General features: G+C 38.2%; 1 pseudogene across 1 annotated transcript; it reads left to right on the top strand.

Moving 5' to 3' along the window:
• Positions 1-1150: 1150 nt before the first annotated feature.
• LOC306651401 (peflin-like) lies at positions 1151-2776 on the top strand (annotated as a pseudogene). The gene has a single exon. The product of its transcript is annotated as a peflin-like (transcript).
• Positions 2777-17033: the final 14257 nt, after the last annotated feature.

Raw genomic sequence — 17033 nt, 5'->3', positions numbered from 1 at the left:
TCTTCCTAGAAATGGAAGTCTTTATTGTATTTTCCTTTGATGAACATGAAAATCCCATACTCTTTCAAAGTAATCTAAAATTTCAAAATAAACTAACTCCGGATTTTTAAAAATTGGGACAAATTTCTATTTTGTTTTCAACTTAATACCATAACCTTCTTCCTTCAATGATACTTATATAAACCATTACTTTATTGAGACTCATTGCAGCATAAATTTTTTAAATGTTGAGTTTTAATTTGTAATTCTTCTGCTTTTATTTCCAGTCATATTTCCACAACCTAGTTGGGATGTTGTTTTGATACTTGTAACCTGTTTTGAACCAAAGTACCCAAATCAGTGTCAGATTTTTGGCCTAGTTTTTAGAACAAAGATGTTCAATTTCAGATAAGTTTGGATAAGCATCAGATAAGCATCCACATGCTTAATCAATGCTTAGTTGAACCAGCAGCCTTCAACAAGCTTGAGGCCTGCCCATCAAAAGAGATTTTCTTTTATCAGTATTTGACTTGATTCAAGCTAACCTGCTAACCCTTTTGCTTTGAAAAAAATATGCTGGTTTGGAAGCATCTGGCTTCGAATGGGTACGTAGGCCTTTCAAACATAGTTAGGGAATATCTATTATACTACACCAGTAGCCAAATGTAATTATAAAGGACTATTAGATGAGGTTCAATTTCAGCATAAATTCCTACATGAAGTAGACAAAATTGCTTTTTTCCCTGTCTTCTTTTGGATAAGAACACATTTGTATATTTTCCCAAATTTGTTTTTCTTGTGGAATGTTTGAAGTTATTTTATATATCTATATATATGTATATCTTCATATATACATATATATGTGTATATATACATATATATATATATATGTCTTCAACTGGACTAGAGAAATAAAACCTTTTTAAGTGTTGTTTTCATTAAAAGAATTATAATTATATACACACATATGCTGTATGTACATATTTTTGGTTTGCTTTTATGATTAGTTCATTTTAAAAGGAGTAAGAAAACAATATACTACATTGAAAGAAAGCAAATAAAAAAATAGAATGTCAGTTTCCAAATGGTTATTTTATTAGATTTTGTATGTTCATTAAGTTTATCTTTTAGAACAAAATAATCACTTAAGATTTGATGGGATGTCAGAGTCGCCATGGCAAGCTATCAGTATGGGCTGGGCTGCCCAGGAGCTGCAGGACAGGTACCCGAGCCCCTCCGAGTAGCTACTACCCTGGACCCCCACATGGTGGAGAGCAGTATGGCAGTGGGCTACCCACTGGTGGAGGTTATGGGGGTCCTGCCCCTGGAGGGCCTTATGGACCACCAGCTGGTAGAAGGCCCTATGGATACCCCAATGCTGTGGGGCTCCCCTCTGGAACTCCAGGAGGTGCCATCCCAGGGGGCCCCTATAGTCAGCTACCTCCAAGTTCCTATGGTGCCCAGCATCCCGGGCCTTATGGACAGGGTGGTGTCCCACCCAATGTGGATCCCGAGACCTACTCCTGGTTCCAGTCAGTGGACTCAGATCACAGTGGGTACATCTCCATCAAGGAGCTAAAGCAGGCCCTGGTCAACTCCAACTGGTCTTCATTCAATGATGAGACGTGCCTCATGATGATAAACATGTTTGACAAGACCAAGTCAGGCTGCATTGATGTCTACAGTTTCTCAGCCCTGTGGAAATTCATCTAGCAGTGGAAGAACCTCTTCCAGCAGTATGACTGGGACCACTCAGGCTCCATCAGCTACACAGAGCTGCAGCAAGCTCTGTCCCAAATGGTCTACAACCTGAGCCCCCAGTTCACCCAGCTCCTGGTCTCCCGCTACTGCCCATGCTCTGCCAATTCTGTCATGCAGCTCGTCCACTTCATTAAGGTGTGCACCCAGCTACAGGTGCTGACTGAGGCCTTCCGAGAGAAGGACACCGCCATGCAGGGCAACATTCGGTTCAGCTTTGAGGACTTCATCACCATGACAGCCTTTTGGATGCTATGACCCAGCCTGTCTATACAGAGTGGAGCACACCAAGGACTTTTCTGGCTCCTTAGAGTGGGAAAAACATGTAGGTCTCTCTTCTTTCCTTGCCCCTCCTAAAAAGATTCTCCCTTGCCTGATACAGCACTGTTCCCAAAGAGGTTTGGGGATTCTGCATCAGAGTCACCAAATAGTGCACTGTGGCCATACAGGTAGGAGTCTGACCTAGGAGAAGACTGGAGAGTGAATGTCCTGACAGGCCTGAGCTGTTGAAGGGCACAGCCGTGCACCAAGAGCAAGAGATGCCAGTCATGGTAGTGGAGTTAGTGTCTGGTCAGCTGTGCCTCTGGCCTTGAGCTTTCCCCTGTGCACTGACACCAGTAACCAGTGTTCATCAGCTTCTTACTGTTAGCATCGGCCTCCCCTCAGCAGGCTGTCCTGCAGATGAGCCCAGCTTCTCCAAAATGGAATTTGACCAAGCTTGAGTGGGATTTGCCTGTGGGACCAGTGGCTCGGATTCCTGCTCATTCACACCCACCAGTCCTTGTGTGTTAACTTCTAACTATTTGGGGCTGTCCCTGCTCAGGGAGCTGGAACAGGCTGCCCTCTGGGTATCTTCGGCAAGGCTACTGCCCTCCGAAGCTTGGACTCTTCACTTGCCTGCCATGCTCTGCTCTAGTTCCTGGAGGACAGATGTCACCTCCCACTGCCAATGCTGTTTTGTTTTTTTAATGTGTGATTTTTCATTTGGGGCCAAAAGTCCAGTGAAACCAAAAGCTTCAATAAAAGAAGTGACTTCCCAGTCAAAAAAAAAAAAGATTTGATGTATTTCTGGGTGTTGTAGCACATGCCTATAATCCCAGTTACTTGGGATACTGAAGCAGGAAGATTGCAAGTTCATGGCCAGCCTCAGCAGCAAGGTCCTAAGCCTCTTAGTGAGACAGTGCCTCAAAATAATAAACAAAAAGGGCTGGGGATGTAGCTTAATGGTAAAGTACCCCTGGGTTCAATCCCCAGTACCGTAAAAAAAATAAAAATACAAAAGGAAGAAGGAAAAAAAAAAAAAGATTTGCTGTATTTATCATTATTGAATATTCCTTGCTAAACTCTTTGACATTACTTTTTGTTGGGAGGCTCATGTCCAGACTGTCACATACAAGTCAAGAGGGAGTTTTTTTCTTTGTGCTACCAATTTGGTTCATTTAAATTTTGGTTTCTTTAGTTTTATTTTTTAATTTTTTTTATTCTGATCATTTGTTAGTGTTTTTCCTAAAATAGTGATAATAATTAAAAACACACAACCAAAAACTCCAAGAAGCATCTTTTCTTTTTTCCTTTCCTTTTCTTTTATATCTCCTGTTCTCCATCTGTAGACAGAACTTCAATTAGTTTTATGAAATGCAACATCTAGCTCCACCTATGCTTTTTGTAAGAAAAAAAGAAAAACTTAAATGATTTGTAGTTGAGAATGTAGATGCACTTTCATTTACCCACACTCAGATTTTAAAGTAGCCATTTGCCTTTTAGTGTGCATGCAGGTAGGACTGTGTAGTAAATGTACACAAACTAGGCTCCATCATCATCATCAGTATCATAGTTTAGGCTGATTTTTACGAGAAAAAAACAACTGCCAAACCCAACCTGACCTCTCTGGAAAATTAAGCTGTTCCACTCAGGACCAGCTGAAATACAGGGGAAAAAAATTGAACCCCTTGGGAAGAGATAACTGTTATTTATTCTCCTTCTTAATGCCCTTTCTCTCCCCACTTTACCTTTCTCCTTCCTTCTTTTCAAACTCCTTTCTTTTCCTCAATTAAGTAAATGGTTTTTTCTCTTTCAAGATGGCAAATATGATGGTGTTCTTTGAAGTCAGTGTTTATTTAGCTAACGGATAGTCTTGCTGCTAACAGCAGTTCTTCTGTGGAAAGATTTCACTGTGGCTGAAGCACCTGTGTATACTTTTCCCTTCTAAGTTTTTTGAAGCATGAAAATTCCCAGTAAAGATCTCAGGTATCATCCTAATGGCCACAGAGCAATCTCAGTTCTTCAGTTTCCTCAGTTATGTGGCTGCCCATGGAGCAAGTTGTTCTATTTTACTAGTTTTGAATCTCTGTCCCTTAGTCAACACTTCAAGAATCATTGGTCTAGTTATTGCTTAGTTCTGTACATTATTCCCAAATACTTCACAAAGTTCCTATTGTTTCAACAGCACCACTGAGGCAATGAGGCAGAAAGGTGGACCTCCCCTAGGCAGACAGGGCCTCAGAGAAGTGAAGGAGAAGAGGAGAACATCATGCCATCCTGGAAGGAGACATCAGGTCTGGAGAACATCTGGTTACTTGCTGCCCCTGACAGCTACAACCACAACAGCTCTTCCTTAGTTGCCCCTACCCCTAGCAATGGCTGGCCACCAAATCTACCCTCACCTGAAGGGCTTCTCTCCCCAAAAGACCTGTCAAACCAGTCTCTTAAACAGGTTGGACCCATCCTCTTAATTAGGTAAATAAGGGATTGAAATTATGCACTTCTGATTGACTTATTAAACTCAAAGCTTAAAGAGCTTCATTGGCCCATTCCAGCATCTCTCACTACCAATCACCTGCGCTAGACCTTCAGATATGCCTTTAAATACTCCTGGACAACAGACACCCATTGGCAACCCTCTCCTGGGCCTCCTCCCCCTTTGGAAGCTCTGCTTTTTTTCTTTCTATTACTCTAATAAATTCTATTACTTTGCTCTTACACTTGTGTCTGAATTTCATTCTTCAAATTCATGAGACAACCTGCCCATCCTCTGTGTTACACCACTACCTATGCTCTGCTTATGATCCCCAAATCTACCAATGTGGTTAAAGAAAGACTTTTTCTCTTGGTTGTATCAGCACTATATGTGGGTACACATTTTCCTAGTCTCCCTTTGATCCTTGGACAACTACAGATAGGCTTCCCAGCAGCCTTCCCTTATCACATTATCTTATCATTTCATCATGTCAAAATCTTACTTGTTCATCTGGAATTGGGAGGCTAACTGAAACATATTCAATGCTTACTTTAGGTATTAATTTCTCCACTAATAACAAGGGCAATTTCACCAAACACAGAAGGTGTCTTTACAAACCTTTGGATATTCACAGTCTTCATGTTCTCTGTCAACTAAAGGTAAGGTAGTGGATTTCAAGATGTGACATAATTCTTCCACTAAATCTATAGTCTCCCATAAAACCTGACATTCAGTATAATTTTTCAATAAAATATCTGTGCCCAGGAAGAGTCTAGAAGCCTCTATTTACTTTAGGAATTCACCAACCTACATCTTCTCCAAGGTGCTAACTGTCATCAGGCCAACCTCTTGCATTCCATCAGATGCAACTGTGCTTTGGAAAATCCTTAACAGGGAGATGATCTCATCTTGATGCTGTAGTTTTCAGAGAACATTTTGAAGAGTTATGCAGAGTAAAGACTGAAAGATCATTGAGTTGAAGTTATAAAAATGCTTTTATTTGTAAATTCATTTGATTTGATATACTTTTTATAGTCACACCAGAGCTGCCAGTCAATATTTGAACTGAAGGATAATAGTACTTAGTACTGTTTTTTCTTTCTTTTTTTTTTTTTCAGAATTTCCATCAAAGCTTCATATGTAGCACTTCTCAGTTCAGCTGGACAGCAGGCCTGTCTTTGGTCTCCATGAGCTTCTAAGATAAGCAGTAAGTAACTATTTCTTCCCGGTCATCACTTATGAAGTTTCATGAGCAGCTTCAGCTAGACTGGAAAAAGCTCAGCATGCATTTGAAGCCATTCTGCATTCAGCACTCAGACCTTCTATCAGACACTAGCAGGGCAGTATAGTAGACATCATTGATTACAACTTCATGGAACAGCTTGAAAAAACATCTGTCCTTACCCTGTATACTTGTATATCAAATAACTTACATAGGGAGCATACATTAATTCTATTAAGATAAGTATTGTCTGTTTAACTAGGATTTGGAAATTTCTTTTCTCCAAAGATGCAGGCAAAAGTCATCACAGTGGTATCCTGGTATGACTAATCATGACTCTTGGCATGTTCTTTACACAGAGAAGAATACATGGGATAATGTCATCTTCCCATCAGGTGGTCAAGAGCATCACCATTTTCATCATTCTGTGTGAGAATTGGAACCCAGCTGTAGTACTCCCTTGGCACAGAACTTGCTGTGTGCTGTGGGGTCTTTCTTTTGTTCTGCTCCCTATTAAACTTTAATGGCCAAATCTATTTTTTCATCACAGACATTGGAGCAGAAATTTTACTCCTTATAGGGCCATTTCATCAAAGTCACTGTTCATTACTTCAATTGTGACCACAAAAAGAGTAGGACTCATACATGTCTCCATGTACTGATAATTCAGGGACATTTTCTTCACCAGATTCTGTAATGTAGCCACTCATACCTTGTTATCTTGATAATAGGTTGCTCCATATACTACTGAAAAATAAATTGCCTTTTAGACTCTTTGTCAAAGTTTGCTTTGGTGAACTCCAATAGTTCAGGAGTGCCTTAGTAGCCACTAACTTCACATTACTATTAGAATCTTCTTCCCTCTTCTCTAGGAGTGTGGCAGTCAGGATGTCATTGGCTTTATCCTGTAGTTGTTTCCTGTAAATATATTGGAAGATGTATCAAATTATTCCCATTATTGAATCTTTTCATGTGTTCTAGGCTGTTGGGGTTTATGACATTGGCTACCAACTGAAGAATGAGTTCTGACAACTGGTTCACTGGTATCTTTCTACAAACAATATCAGACATCATACTGAGGAAGAATTGAACTGGTAAGTTTTGTGCTCAAAGTCCACAAAATTGTTTTCAGCTTCTCCATTAAATGTTAGCATTAATGGCAAGCCTTTCTGTTGATATTGTCCCTTGATGTTTGTATCCTTAGATGTTAAAGAGTTCTTGACTTGTGGATCACCTGCAACACTGTCATTCTGTTTTATGAATTTTCTGGCACTCTAGGGAATTCTAGAGGAACCCTTGGCAAGTTCTACCACCCCACACTCCACAAACTTCTATACAACTTGCAGTTCAAAGAGAGATAAAGATGGTTTTTCACTTTGAAAGAGCTCCAAGGTAAAGGTGGTGGCAGTTGCTTCTTCTCAAATGAAAATTGGCATCTCAGGTGACAGCTGCAACTAGGGATAAAAGTTTGGAAGTCAAGTGGCAATGGAAAGTCTGAGTGGAATCAGAGTCACCCCAAGTTCATTCATCTGCTCCTTCTTGGTAGTACTTTATCACCCTTTGTCATTTCCATTCCCTCCCTCCCTCCTTGCTACTTTGTTGTGGGCTGTGGCAGTTGATCTACTGTTGGAGATGGGGGAGGAAACTTAAGGACAGCTCAGAACATGGCTGGAGTTTGTTTGGAGAGGAAGGACAAAAAAGGAAGGAAAAAAGTGAACAGCAGCCAGCAAGGAGGGAGAGCTTTGCAAAACTTTAGATTACAGAAACTAAGGTAAATCACAAATACCAGAGGTCATTAAAAAGCCTTATGCTATTTATAGGAGAGTGTCCATGAATACAAGTGCTCAGTTCATTGTTTTGGCTAAGTGCTCAAGTGGTTTGATGATATCTTATAACCGCAATGATTTTCTTAAAGGAACTTACATCATAAAAAACTTACTGCCTACCATCCACCCAAAGTTTCTTCATGCCAGACTATGTGAAAGAATCAAACACTCATTATTAAGTATTTTGAGTTTCAAATGGGTGACAGGAACTTTAAAAACTCTTGTTTATGTGTTATTAAAGGTCCATACATTAGACATTTGAGACAGAATTGCACAAATGCATAAGACCACTATTAGCAGCGTCATTTCAATACACAAAAGTAAAAGGATTGACTTACTCTTTGCCAAGTCTTAGATTCATCTGGTCTAGGCCAGAAAGACAGGGGTAGTAACTGTATGCATTAAAATATCATGAAAGTGTCCACTTCAAATAAAGTTCAAGGTTACAAAGGCAGAAGAATTCTAGGAGCAAAAACTAAAGCAGTTTTAGTTTGCTTTCAAACTGTCAAAATTTAGTGGCTAGTCATTCTCGCATACCAGTGTGGTACAACTAGCTGGGAACAGAAATAATGTGGCAGGTAGGGACTTACGCTCTATAGTTCAAGGGCTTTATTCTGGAAGGGGCAGATGACACTGATATTGACAGAAGGTTAAAGTCAGGAAGCATGCCTCCAGGGTACATCCTGGAGGAAAGCTTTGACAGATTCATTTGTACCCATCATCCACATATCCAAACTTAGACAGGGAATAGATTCCAGAGAATAGAGCTAGGAACATGTTTTGTATCAGGAACCAGCAAGTAGACATTCCTGGGTTTATATTTTGTTGAGTTTAGACAGAAATGACTTGGAAGGTTTATGCTGAGAAGCAGAGAGGATCAAAGTCTTTCTGCAAAACCTGTCCAACTTGTGGCTATAGCTAATGGTGGCAGAGAAGTTAGGGTTACTTATCATTTTAGACAACCAAATTATGTTTCCTAGCCTTGGCAAGAGAGTTTGTGGAGCTGGTGAGTACTTTACACAAGTTAGACTCTTATGAAATATTAGTGGATTTGATCTGTGCTCTCTGCTCCATATTTTTACACAGTGCTCAGATGTCTATCTCTGGAAAGTCACAAGCTAAACATGAAGTGTACAGGCAGGAAGTATTAATGACTTCCTTGCCATTGTAATAAGTAGTCTAAAACCTCCTTTAAAATTCTGAAATGAAATTTGTAGATATTATAACCTACTGATATAGAGTATTAAAGAAAAAAGCAATAATATAATGTCTTAACAGTAATATAAAAGGTAAATGAAAGGAAAGTAATTTTTAATAAAATAATATGTATTTTAATACACACATGCTCAGGCAAAACCTCTTCCAGAGACATAATAAAGTAGTCAAATACTTATAATTTATAGGTACAATCATTATAAATTGCCAGCTACCAAGGTTAATTTCACATGTACTCAACACCCACATACCCAAATATCATGAGTTGCATTGCTGTTTTTGACATGATTTTCTCCAAATGGTAAAAAACATACTTATTAAATTTCAAACAAATTAAAGAATAATATTTCCTCAAAACACAATGTGTAAAAAGATTTTTCAACTACACAAATGTGTGTTAGGATATTTGGAAGTCTTTCAACAAATATTTATTGAGCACTCACTATGTGTCAGGCACTGTCCTAGGTACTTGGAATACAACATTGAACAAAACAGGCAAAAATATCTGTCTTCATGAAATTTGCAGACTAGCTAGGGGTGGAGTGGACAAGAAACAGAAAATAAACATGGTAAAGAAATTAAACAAAATGTTATAAGGTAATAAGTGCCATGGGGAAAAATAGGGCAGGGTACCTATATTGGGATTGCCATGGAGTGGTAGGTGGTTGAAATTTGTAATGAGAATGGTTGTAATGAGGCCTCATGCAGAAGGTGGTATCTGTGCAAAATATTGATGGAGCTAAGGAAGTTAGCCATACAGACACCTGGTGTCAGTTCAAAGGTTCTAACAAGGGTACCTGACTAACGTTTTCAAGGTGCAGCAAGGAGGCCAGTATAGATAAAGCGAAGTATATGAAGTGGAAAGTAGCAGGACAGGAGGTCAGAAAGGTAATGGAAGGAGGGCATATCAGATAGGACCTTGTAGGCTCCTCTAGGTACTTTGGGTTTTACTCTGAATGGGAAGCTCTTGCAGGGTTTTAAGGAGAGAAGTAACATGATATCTTAGATTTAAATAGATGCTGTGTTTGAGATACTTGGGAGTAAGCAGTGGTGGGTAGGACAAAGGTTAAATTAGACAGTCCAGTTCAGAGGATATTGTAGTGTATAAGGCAAGAAATGACTGTGGTTAAATCAGTTTTAGCACTGGAGATGACAAGAAGCAGCTGGGTTTTGGATGAGTTTTAAAGAGCCAACAAGATCTCCCAATGAGGGGCTGGGACTGTAGCTTAGAGGTAAAGTGCTTGCCTTGCATGCTTGAGGTCCTGAGCTCAATCCCCAGCACCAAGGTTTCCTGATGAATTGGATATGGAGTGTGAGAGAAGGAGAGAGATAAATAATGATTTCCAAGTTTTTAGCCTGGAAAAGCTTCCAGATGGTGCAATTTGTCCTTTGCTGAGAAGGGAAGGATTGCAGATTTTGTAGTGTGGGGGAAGGGGAATATCAAGTTCAATGCAGGGTTATTTTATATATTTGGGGATGTCTAGAATTCCTGGTCCTAGTTCACTGAATGTCAATATGGTCCTTCAATTATTATGCCAAAAAAAATGCCCTTCTAAATGTCCCGGGTGAAAAGATGGACCTTCCTTTTTGAGAATTTGCTGCTGTTTGACACAAAATGTCATAGTTTCTAAAGTGCTGAATGAAACTGCACACATTCATCCAGAAGAACATGAAACTTTTCAAAAATTTTCCTGATGCTTAGCAAGATCTGTAATGATCTTTTTACATTTCAGTTTTGGCAATTTCTTCAAATATCCCCTAAAGTCACCGCCAGTTATTTTCAGACTTAGCTATTCCATCTCTAAAATGGAAATTCCATCTCCCAAGTGTCTCTTAGATACTGATGCTGGACATTTAAAGGTGCTATGTAAAACACTTGAGCTCTTTGGAATATGAAATTACATAATTCCTATTAATAACTATTCTGAGACAAAACTGGAAAATGTGCCAGATATAGGAAAAATGAGTATAGGTTGCTTTATTAATTTAATGAACATTGTTTTCCATCCAAGGGTAACCTCTAGAGAGGAAATAAATATCCACTGGTGTCATTTGAAAGGAAAAAATGGGTATCATGTTACAGAACTGGTACCTTCTTGGAAACTGAGGCAGCATGAAGACCCCCCCCCCCCTTGAAACCTTGATTCTGGCAATAAATCAGAAATATTTCAGACATGTTGCTCAGAGTAAGTGGAATGAGTTTGTTGAAGGAATAGGAAAAGGAAAATGGGACACTCTCAAGGGAAAGAGTGAGTCTGCTTAGAGAGGAGAGGGACAATGGGCCTCTTCTGGACTCCAGTTTTATTGGGAATCCCAGAGAAGTTTCCAGAGGGTCTTACTAATGTCCACCTCTTGACTTTTGACTGACAGCAAGATGACATCAAATTGTCAAGTCCCCACTGCCATGACAACTCTAGGTCACCTTGGCCCATGCTGACCTGTTCTAATTGGATTCTTAATTATAAATTCTTACAGATTTTATGGTTAGAAGGAATTATCCTTTTCTCCTTGCATTTCAGGATCTGGTCACAAAAGCCTCCCTCTTTGATGCAACATGGGTTCTTCTTATCAACATAATTTGGGCCCACATTTCTCCTGTAGATGACAGGTAGTTTGCTGAGGAATTTATAACCTGTCCACTTAGGTCAGACAGAGCTTCAGGTAAATTGCTCCTTGGAAAAGAAAATATGTAGTGATCAGCAGAGTGGGCCCATTTTATAGAATTATTCTCTTAGCTTTGTGTTCTTACGATGCACATCTCTTTGTTCCCTAACAATGACATACGTTAGACATTTCAGAGACTACAGATACTCAAAGGGTATTTGTCACAAGTTGCTGAGAGAGTTTTGATCAGATTTAGATAAGTATTTGGCAAAATGCATAGCTCTCTAATTCTAAGTCCTCAAAGAAACAGAATTTATATAGTTTTAAAACCAAAGCACCATCATCATCACTATCTTAATGTTTATTAAGTGTCCATTATGTGCCCAGTACTGTGCTAAGTTTTAAAATAAGTATTTCCACAGTCTTTGTAAGCTCATAGCAGAGCCTTGTACTTATAAATTAAAAAAAAATCATCTCTCTGTGGTATCATGAAAGGTAGCAGATTTTTGGCTTTATAGTAAGAAGTGTTAAGTAGGTATAATGAAAAGACTCTTGGGCATAGATATTCTGCTTCCTAACTTAAAAAATCCCTCCCTACAGAATGTCTGCTTGAATGAACTCCTGGTCCTTAGAGTCAGAGAAAGATCTTTATGATCATTAAATTGGATTGACACACACTGCCTTGAGACAATGGCAGGGGTTTCTCCTGAGCACCTGCAAATCACAATGTAGTTAGAAGTGAATACTCTTATACAAGGATATCATTTCCAAAACTTGACACTGTATTTGCTTAACAGACATGTAGTTAATTTTAAAAAGGAAAGATGTAATCTAGTAGTGAAATAATTCCCCCATTCAACTCCAGAACATTTTCTGTGCTGTCTCTATGATTGGGCACTGCAGAAAAAGGTTACTTCTGAACAACTTCAGAATCAGATGGTAATAAAACCTGCACCCCAACATTCTGACTTCCATTTCAGTGCATTTTGAGAGGCCAAATGCAAGGCCTGACTGCTGGCAAGTCTTAATACTGCTGCCAGTAAATGATGTTGAATCTCTCAAGCAGCAATATGTTATTTTGATCTCTTCCCACTGCCCCTCAGTTCTTCCCTGGCCTCTGGCACTAAAAGATAATCACATCTGGGAGCACTTAATTCACTTAGAAATTTTCTTGAAATTCACTGTATTGTATTTGTTAGGACAAGATGTGCTACTCAAAATAATACTAATGACTGAAAATAGTCTTGCTTTTCATGTCAGGTGAAACCAAATATGGATTTAGTAGTCATAAAGAATATCATCATTTCTGACCTGGAGGAGATACCCCTAATCTCAGTGGCCCAGTTGTCATTCTTTATCTGGGTCTCTGGGTTCTGGGTAGCACAGGTACCTGAGCTGTGTCTTTTGAATACAACATTACTTCCTCCCTAAAACCTAAAACATGTCATCTCATCCTTGAACTGTCTTCCTTTCTTTGATGAAGGAGGTTCATTACAATGGCTTCTGCTCTCTTTGCCATGACCTGAAAAGCATGCACACCTGGTAAAATCTCCTCCAGCAGCCAAATATGTTGGTTCCAAGTTCTGTCTTTTGTGATACCAGCAATTCACTTTCTGCCTTATTCCGGTGTATTTTATATGAAAACCTTTCTCTCTTTCAAATGCAAAAGCAATTTAAAGAGTTTAGTTTACCACCTCCCACAGCCTTACACTTGCCTGCAGTTAATGTTATTCCTGATGCAGAATATAACACCGACAATGGGCTCTTGGGTGAGTGTCAAGAAAGTGCTTGAGGATAACCCACACTTTAGTAGTCTGTAGTATTTGATTAAGAGCAGTATCTGTCCAAGTCCCATTAGTAGACATACTTGTCAAACTGATTATTCCATATCTGAAATTTAAGGGTGGGGGAGGGGCTCACTCCTCTAACTTATTCTCAATGAGGAGGGATTTTGCTTCCAATACAGGACACTATTAAAATGTGGATGCAGAATAAAAGTAGGTTAAGGATGAAGGAACTTGTAAGAATGAAAATGGTATGACATTCTTGAATGAAATATGTGATAAAGCCAGATATTCTAGTTAAGCTGACAGAGTGTCAGATAAATCAAGCAAAATGAAACTTGGCAACATTACAATATCTTTTCAACATTTCAGTGTGGGAAGAGACATTTCTAAGTACAAGGATAACATTCTTTCCTAGTTTTGCATGTGGCAGAGATGCTTGTATTGTCTTCAAAAATCACTAATATTTTTCCAGCAATTGGGAATAGGGACTTATTTTTAAATTAGACATCTTAACACTTAGTGAGTTCCTGTATTAATTGTTAATAGAGTTTTCTACTTTATATGATTCACAAAATATTGAACATGATAAAAATGATTACATCTTTCCAAGTGAGAGTATGAAGTCTGATTCATTCAGTTAGTGAACCATTTAACAAATGTGCTTTGAGTCTATCTATTATGTGTTTAAACACTATCCAAAATACAAAGGTGAATCAAGATTCCACAATCAAGAAATTACAGTCAATAGAAGCAACAGGATACGGAGATTAACAGAATATAATGAGACCACTATTTAAGTTACACTTATTTATAACCCTTGTCTGTCTAGAAAGGCATTGAGAGGGTTCTTAACATGACAAGTGTAATAGGAGAGTAAACTGGAAGCAGAAAATATAAATCAAGGAAAAAGGAAAATGTAGATGCTAATTGTAAGAATAAATAATAAATAAATACATAAGTAATTGAACTCTAATGGTGGCTTTGAGCTTTCTGGAAGCTAAATTACAGTTGTTACAAAACTATGAAAAGGAACACCCCTATAAAACCCACATCGATTCCTTCGAAGAGATGTTTCTAAATAGCAAAATTCAGTCATGTAGTTTATTAAGTGGTACAATGAAAAATGAATATTGTAAAGGTAAATGTAGAATATTTCATGGGATGTTAAAATAAAAGGTGAAAGAGCAACATAAAGGTAACACTGTGAAGGGAACTCTAGGAAAGACTAAGTTAAAGTGGTCAAAACACATTTTTCTATGGTTTCAATAATAAAAATATAGACCCTATAGCAATGATTCCAAGATACTGATTTATAGACTGGTGAATCTCTGTGGATCTGTTTTTACTGGTACATGGTAAATGAAAAAATTGAGGAACATATACTGAGTTTTAATAAAGCTCAATTCGTTTATGTTAATGGCCTCTTATGAGAAAACTTCCTGCTATTTTTTATATTAAAATATCATTTGTTTTGAGAAATAATATTGATAGTAGAGGCATATTTATTAAAATACACTGATTAATAAAATACAAAGTTGGCAATGAAATGTTGGTCTCCCATCTTTTGTTTGTGTTTTGTTTTAATTTTGTGGGACTGTTAAAAACAAATACAAAAACCACACTTGTGAAATTGTCCAAATGGATAGATAAGGACTCTCTACTTATCTGCCCATACCAACCTAAGTCAGTTGTGTCTACTCCAGGAAAAAACTACTAACTATGGTCTTAGCTTACCCTAAACTATGATAGAATCAGACTCAGTGTGAGGGTACATAGTAGGAGCGCTAGTAAATAGAATTGGAAAAGTCTGTGTATCTTTGAGCCAATGATAATTTCAGACTGCACTATCTTATCCAGGAATTATCATGTACTGTCAGTCCATTAAACCATATTTTTTCCAAGTCCTTGATTTACACTGGGGCTCTAACTATGCCTGAACATCATTTCAACCATTCGTTCTCCCTCATGAAATATAGTTTCAGAGTTATTATCTGTAAACCCACATTTACTGCATCCCAATTATTGACTCAGAACTGAAATACAAATTCCGAATATAAAAAGGCAACCTAAGTTTTGTTTGTTTGGTACCAGGGATTAAACCCAGGAGCACTCAACCACTGAGCCACATCCCCAGCCCTTTTTTATATTTTATTTAGAGAGAGGGTCTCACTAAGTTGCTAAGGTTAGCTTTGAACTCATGATCCTCCTGCCTGAGCCTCCCAAGCCACTGTGATTACAGGTGTGTGCCACTGCACCTGGCAACAATCTATGTTTTTAAAGTAGAATAATTTAAAAAATTTAAAAAAAGGAATTAAAACTGAAAAGAAATAGTAGAATGGAATATAGGAATAAGAAAACATATGGAAAACAAAGCTAACAACATGCTTGCAATGGAACTATTTCTTTTTTTTTTTTTTTTTTTTTTGCGGTGCTGGGGATCGAACCCAGGGCCTTGTGCATGCAAGACAAGCACTCTACCAACTGAGCTATCTCCCCAGCCCAATGGAACTATTTCTAATAAAAATTTTAAATTATACAGGAATATAACCTAAAAGTATAATGACATAAAATTGAAAAAGCTATAAGAAAAAAAGGATTAGATAACAAAATAATTCAAATATTTGAGAATTTATAAATGAAAAGCCACTATAGTTCTGATAAGAAATTGATGGAGAACAAACAAAAGGAATAAAAATTTAACCAGAATAAAATAAAATGACAGTAATATTCTTAAAAGACAATGATTTGAAAGGAAATTGGATGACAAATTTTTAATCTTGTATCCCAGGTTTGATTCACTTGCAATTAAAAATAACAACCTCAAACCCTTTCTATACCTGTTTTAGTCAGCTTTTTTCCTGCTAAGACTAAACGGCCAGACCAGAAAAGTTTATTTGGGGTCTCATGGTTTCAGAGGTCTCAGTACATAGCCAGTTGGGGGCTTGAATGCAACTGAACATCATGAAATGTGTGGCAGAGAGAAGCAGCTCACATGATGATCAGACAGCAGAGAGACTCCACTCCTCAGGTAGAAAATACATACCCTAAAGGTGCGCCCCCAATGACCTGCGTCCTCCAGCCACACCCTACCTGCCTACAATTAACACTCAGTTAATCCTATCAGAGGATTAATCCACTGATTGGGTTAAGACTCTCATAATCCAATCATTGCTCCTTCTTGAATTGTCTCACATGAGCTTTTGAGGGACACCTAATAAATGAACCATAACAATACCCAAATTATTATGTTTTGAATGTCTCTCATTTTCCTGTCTCAAAATATCAGGCTTAGTTTATTGCTTCATGCATACTTCATATTGAACCCTTCCAAAATTTCTGCTTTGTATTCCATGTCTTAACACTATAGGGATGCCTCTTTAACTGGTAACCCTCATAAAATTTTTGGTCTCCTAAATTGTTGCATCATGAATAACTATCCCATATACTCCTAACCTCTAGTCTCTAGGGAAGGATACAACTTTCTCCTAGGATAAGAATTACTTTTGCATAGGCTCATTGAGAGGAATTAACAAGAAAAATGCATGCAATGCACTTAAAGAGTTAGCATGCAATTAGGTCTCAATAAATAGTAATGACAGTTTTATTGGCCCCTGGTCTTTGCTAGTATGGTCCTTATGGTACACGGTATTTCTCTTTATAAGAGGATTATATATTCCCACCCATGGTCATATGATTTGTAGTGTTACCAAGTGGAGGAGTGTATGCCCTGCTTCATTAATGTGGAATTTGGTCATGTCACTTTCCCTTTTACTCCTTAGATATGCAAGTGAAATGATAGGTGCCATACTGAGTTGAAGCTTTAAGAGACTAAAATAGGGGCTGTTCATTCTACTTAGGTCCCCAAATGAAAAGGCACAGTTTGCAGAGACAGAGTGCAGATTCAG

Source organism: Sciurus vulgaris, assembly GCF_902686455.1.
Source record: "Sciurus vulgaris genome assembly, chromosome: X".
Classification (NCBI taxonomy): Eukaryota; Metazoa; Chordata; class Mammalia; order Rodentia; family Sciuridae; genus Sciurus; species Sciurus vulgaris.
This window is presented reverse-complemented; position numbering and strand designations above follow the sequence as displayed.